The sequence below is a fragment of the Sinohyriopsis cumingii genome, chromosome 10 (genome assembly GCF_028554795.1).
Source record: "Sinohyriopsis cumingii isolate HCF-2022 chromosome 10, ASM2855479v2, whole genome shotgun sequence".
Lineage (NCBI taxonomy): Eukaryota > Metazoa > Mollusca > Bivalvia > Unionida > Unionidae > Sinohyriopsis > Sinohyriopsis cumingii.
Window position 1 is genome coordinate 51,207,106 of NC_142970.1, and position 6,882 is coordinate 51,213,987.

Here is a 6,882-nt window from a genome sequence, read left to right on the forward strand (position 1 = left end):
AAACTCTCAGATAATTAATTTAATCATTTCATGCAATCACCAGGTGTACACCACTACAAAGAATAAAGCAGTACTGTCTATTTTGTTTCAAATCCATGTTGCTTTTCTCGATTCGAATGCATATTTTTCTTGCAAGGGTAATTTAAATTTTGACAGCAGTTTCCTCATCTGGAAGTGAATGTGACATTTTTAAACCGATGTGTTGGTCATAGTTTCTTTCTCCCTTCTGCTCTTGTGGATAATACACATTCGCATGACGTACATGTTTGAACTCTCTCGTTTACTTTCTATTGCGCTGTGTTTACCACATCTGTCACGTTATAGAAACTCTTCATCTTTTTAAAACAAATCAAAGTTTTAATGCTGCTTTGTGTGTGTGTGTGTGTGTGTGTGTGTGTGTGATTTGGATTTTTAGCGTAGCTTTAACAATTTTAAGTCATATCGCTACGATGTCTGCATTGTGACAGTTTATAGTGATGTCTAGCACTGGGGCATCATGCTGCCGACACGTATCATCATGTCCCACCCATTCACATTACTCTGTCCTGACGCCAGGCCGACCAGCCCTAACACTAACCTCTTAATGCTGAGCACCTAGCGAGGCAGCTGATAGTACCATTTTTACAGCTCTTTGGTATGACTCAGCCTGGTTAGAATTCGCATCCGAGGTGGACGCACTGACTACTAGGCCTACGGATCGGTCAAATGTAATGCTACTTGAAACTTCTATTTTTGTTTTGCGCTTCCACCGTTTTATATAAATGGTGTAATGTCTTATGCTGCTTCCCAACTGTTAAATTATTCACTATACCCCTTCCATTTCTTTCCTCTTATTTTCAAATTCCTTTCAAATTGGTTCATGTTATCATGTTAGCAGCAACAACTCTTACGTGCAAAACATCTCTCTATATCCTCTTCGTTCAAGTCTTCCAGTTTGTAAACAAGCGGATCATCTGGTATTACTTATATGATTTTTAATATTTCCTCGGTAAAGTTAGGAAGGTAGCAAAGAATTTTGTATTTTGAAATTCTCACTGACTTAGCAATTTAGAATTTTGGAGTTTCCGATGTATTAGTCCTCAAGTAACAGAGCAGATAAATCTATGTTTGACTCATCACATCCTTGTTCACTTTGCTGGAGTCATATCTTTTTTATGCGTGGCGAGTGTTATTCTGTTCCTAATATAACTTTGGTGAAATGTCAATCCATTTTCTATTTTCTTGTTTTGACCGAGATTATTTCCTATTCTTTTACCTGCTGTGAAATGCTTTTCCCCTCATAAAACAATGTATATTTAGGCTTTGCCAGACAGAAGGTGTCTGAAAAAGCGTCGTCATGTCATTTCTCTTTTTGTGTTGGTTTTTGAAGCCCATGCATATTTTTTGAAGATTTTTTTTTATCACTCAAGATGCATTTGTGTCCATTTTGTATGTTTTATATGATTGCATATTAACTACGTCTGTTTGCCACTGATCATCCTTGTGACTGACATACACCTTCTGTAGAGAAATCGTTCTCTTGCTTCTTTGTGTAACGCCTATGTAGATTGTTACGATAAACATTCTTTGAATCATATGAATTATGTTGCTCTTTTCGTCATTTTTAATTTGTTCGTGCAATTGGTTGATGTTTGTGAAAGCAAACAGACTTTCGTGATCACAGTAACGAGATATTAACTACTGCCAATTCTATTGCTTTGCGACCTTTGACATTTAAAACGGCATGAAAATATCCATGGAGGACTTTATTTCCGTTTGACATATTGTATTTTTCGCGTGATTAGCAAGTCAGCAGAACATTATACTTCTGTCACCTTTTTTTGCATCATTTTTTTCCTCAACCCGTTTAGACGTATGAATGATATCAGACTGATGTAAAAAAAATCCATTCCAATGCCTGATATTCAAACAAGGTAATTCATGTACTGAGTCACCATGCATTGTTTTGACTATAACTTTGTTTTCCACAACTTCTATCTCTGTTTATTGACCTTCTAAAGTTGATACGATCTTCAAACTGTGCCGCAGATTTAGCTGAAATATAAATTTGTGTATTTATCCGCGCGAAATAAATCCCTAGTTGTAAAGCACAGATTTGATAACCATACTCTCCGGAATGACGCTGCTTTTTTTTGGATGCTTTTATTATTGAACGCAATGTCTAAATTAACACCATTCCTGTAAAGAAACATTCCATTATTTCTTGTTAAATATCTGCAATAGACAGGTCAACATTTTTATTCTCTTGAATGTTGTTTTGCATCCTAACTTTGATCCCATCTAGTGGCGTAACTACAACCCCATTGTGCCTGCAATGCGAGGAAGGGGGTGAGTGAGTGGGAAGAAGTCCAAAATCCCAATTTTGTATGGGGGTGGAGATGGGGGAGGGGAGTATTCCTGAATTTGTGCAGGGGGTGGGGATTTGAAGTTACGCATCTAATCCCATCTCATCCTCTTGATAACGAGATTCTTACTTTTATTTTTGAACTCATTAAATACTTACATCACCTCTCTGTACACTTTAGTTGATCAGAATTTAGCTTTGCTGCAAAACTTTGTTTGGGCAATATAAATTTCAATTTTCGTTTTACGGCACCAAATCTTGTGGCCTTTTATCAGCTCCTTTTTCTTTTCTACTGTAAGGTTTTTGTACTATGTGTATTGTTTCAGTAGTATGGTGTTGTTTTAGTTGTAAATAAAGCTTTCCAATAGCAAGGTCTAGAAACATTAGTTTTTCGTTTTATGCAATGGCTGAGTTTTAGCAGGTAGGCTCGCTAGCTTTTTTTTTAAAGTGTTTCAGCTATCGTTTTATGCAATAGATGTTTAAGCTGTCTTTGATTTGTTTTATGCAGTAATTGTATAAATGTTTCCGCTCTGAGGATGTTTTAATTTTTAACTTCATCAGTTTAGTGGGTATAGTCGAGGGATATTTACAGTTCTGACATTTGAATTAATCACGTCTCACCTATTTCGTACAATAACTCTCCGATTAGTGTAATTGGATGTATCTTGCATGTTATTATTTATCGCTGTCAACAACATTAGCCGAGCAACACGCCAACAGGCATATTGAAGTTTACCAAATGAAGGGTGACGCCTAAAATCACCGTAGTTTATTACCTTACTGCGACGTTATCTTCCAATATAATATTTCTACTTGTATTTAATTAAACAAAATAAACTGGTTGAAAACTGGTGTCGACAACTTGTCGATTCAACTACTTGCTCTTTCGTTGAGTTGTGGTTTCGACTAGTTGTCATTCGAGCAAGATACAGCGATAACCTTTAAAAGTTATTATGCACATGTACGAACTCAACGTCAAGCGGCGCAAGGCTGGATGAGGGACCTGAGTGGAGAGGGTGAGGGGTTTCCGAAAAAGAAAACACACACACACACACACACACACACATGCAGTCACTTGTCACTTGAAATTTGAGGATCGTTTTATTCTTGCCCACGTTTATTAGGCATTATGCACACTCTGAGTAAATAGACACATAAACGTTTGCTTTGATGTATATAGATCGAATGATCGTGTGTGAGATGGTGGGTGCATATGCACAGAGATGGAGAGGTCGTGTGTGATTGGGTGGGTATGCTTCTATAGGGGAAACTTAGTAAGAATATTATATATCGATACGTGTCACTATCGTTAGATATGTACTTCTCTATTCATCTGAGAGAGAGAGAGAGAGGGAGAGAGAGAAAGAGAGAGAGAGAGATGACATATCATTAATTGAAAAAATTCGGTTTCATAGAAACCACATGAAACTATATAATCATATGCATTTCGGTCTCTGTCACATCTCGCATGATGAACCTATAAAAAGGAGGGGAGAAGGTTCATGTTACGGGAATATTTCACAAGTGTCGTATACATAAAAGTTTCAATTTGACAAAGATAAAAACTCCATTTTAGAAAAAAATAAATAATGTATTGTTAGAACTGTAAGACTTAAGGTGTGTGTGTGTGTGTGTGTGTTTAATTTTGTTATGTTTACTATTGGTCTGGTGATATTGTTCAGGAGCCGCGTTAGTTCAGTCGCTAGAGCTTCGGATTCGTAATCCAAAGGTCGTGGGTTCAATCAGTGGCAGCGATCTCGGTGTGATCTCGGTGTGTCCTTGGGAAACGCACTTAACTACCATTTCCTCTGCATTTTACAGCCAATACTTTGCTAAAATGCCCCCCCCCCCCCCATATTGATATGGTTATACGGCGGCCAAATGGAACTTACTTTTTCTTTTCAAATAACACATCGTAATCTTGCAATGATATTCAACGAAGGATGTACATAATGACAAAACAAGTTTACTTTATAGTTTGCAACAGTCATTTTGGAAAACAACTTGTCAAAGTAACCAACGTACATTTCCGTGAACGATATTTCATTTTATTTTACTTAAAGTTTCCAAGTTTTTTTTATTAGCTCTAACAAACGTTGTTGTGATAATTATGGGAAAGTCGCTTCATTATTATGCTAACGTTGGACTCGTTTATCTGACGAAAGGAAAGGGGGTGGCCTAGGTGTCCGAGTGCTGTAAGGCGCTCGATTTTACAAATCATTCACACATCTCGACCCTGATGGGTATGTGAGAAAGTTTGCCAGTAGTTACCCCCTGATCAGTGGTTGGTCCCGAGATTTTTGTCAGGGTTCTTCCTCCACCAAAAACAGAATGGCCGTCATCTGCTGAAAAATGACGTCAAACCCAACAACCCACAAATCTGTCTCATACAATCTTTGGCACTAAAAATCGTCCTACAAAAAATGCGACTGTAAAAATTTTTTGACTAAGGACAGAGTTCCCTGTTAGACACTTATGCTTTGTTTGTCAACTGCTAATCAGAATTAATTAGACGAGAGATTACCGTCATACTTCAAGACCATCGCGTTGGGTGCATATTTTAGCTTTCCATTATTATCGTTTCGATTGATATTAAAGCAACCCGATATATATATATATATATATAGTACTTTTATTCAATTAGTTGATCTTATGGTATATGTTGATTAAACTCGACATGAAGGAATATAATATGAATAAAATCAACGCATAATGATACAAAATAAAGAGATAAACAAAACAAGCCATTTCGTAGTAAGTTTTCTTTAACTCTTGGGGTTAGACAAGGTGAGTATTTTGTATTCATTGTCATCTTTTTCTATGCTCGAAAACAGTAATATATATATATATATATATATATATATATATATATATATATATATATATATATATATATATATATATATATATATATATATATATATATATATATATATAAATAAGGAAGACGAAACATGTCCGATGTTAACGTAGGAATTTTTTTTTCGTTGTTGTTATATACTAGACTTGCTCTTAAATCCAAGAATATAATATCGAATTCACTCTTCAGTAAGTTACCCATACCCCCGTTTTTGTACATTCATCTCAATTTTACTAGATGATTGTGTAAATATCAGCTGCTTGAGAGAGTAGCGGGATTGTGAAGACCTAACCTGCTGTTGTCAATTACATATTTTGTGGGGTTTCTTTTTTTTTTTGTAAATTACTTTACCCTGTCTGACAATAAAGTAACCCCGTTTCTGCAATGCATCACATATAATTTATCATTGTTGTCAAGGTGGTAAGGGAAAATAATTTCACGGAGATATGAACGGGATCGAGTCAAATTTCTTTAGGTGGCACTCTACAGCATCGTAATTTGCATAAGGGTTAGATTTTTCCCAGATCTGCTTAAACAGTTGTCTTGACTATGAAAAAAAAAAACCTTATATATTTTAGGGATAGTGAAAAAGAACTTTTAATTCCCTTTATATATTGTGTATGGTTGAAGGGTGTAATTTGTTTTTTTTACAGTAAACAGCTTTGCCTGCTTTCAGATGTGCATGCATTATAAAACTGCTGCTTGGTCAGTTTCATTTTCTGGTTTTAACAGGTAAATGGTACAAAAGGGAGCCGATAACTTATTTCACATTTTATATATTTTGTAATTCATTTATTTCACTTTCAGAAGCTGGCATTATCTACACCATGGGTCTCAAACTCAAACCACCTCGAGGGCCGGATTAAGGCATTTTTGATGGCCCAAGGGCCGAATCACCTTTATTATCTCTCATGACACTTGTGACTCCAATCATTTTGCGGGCCACAGGATAGGGCCGCCTATTTGAGATTACTGATCTACACTGTCAAAATTCATTTTTCCTATTTTAATAACTGTTAGAGTACGTTGGACTAATTCAGGCTAATTTTAGCATACATTTGGTCAGCCGTGTGGTTAGATAATGTACAACTTTCACAAATACAATATAAACAGGAATTTCCGGCACAGTACATGAAAGTTGCACAGAAGTATGCCAACATTTCCTCCATTTTACATGTTACAAATGTGAACATTTGCACTTTTCACGTTCTCAGAAGGATGTAATATCTTTAGGGGAAAAAAATAATTTCTGAAGGGTAATGCAGTTTTCATTTATTTATTGGACCTATTTGATAAATTAACAAAACACAGTTTAATTATTTTTGCGGTGAAGTTTGGGTTTTTGCATATATATATATACACACACGCACCTTTTTTTCGTAATATTATTTGTTTAAATATTAATTGCGGAAGAAAAAAAGTTAATTAATCCTACTAAAAAGTGAGAAGACCCTCAGCAAAAAGTCAGAAGTTGAAGAAAAAGCCAAGTTAATATATATATATATATATATATATATATATATATATATATATATATATATATATATATATATATATATATATATATATATATATATATATATATATATATAATATAATATAATATAATATAAATAGTCATTCTCAGACCCAGTCTTCTGGCCTCCTGTGGGCTTAGGCATGCACAATCGGCCCGATG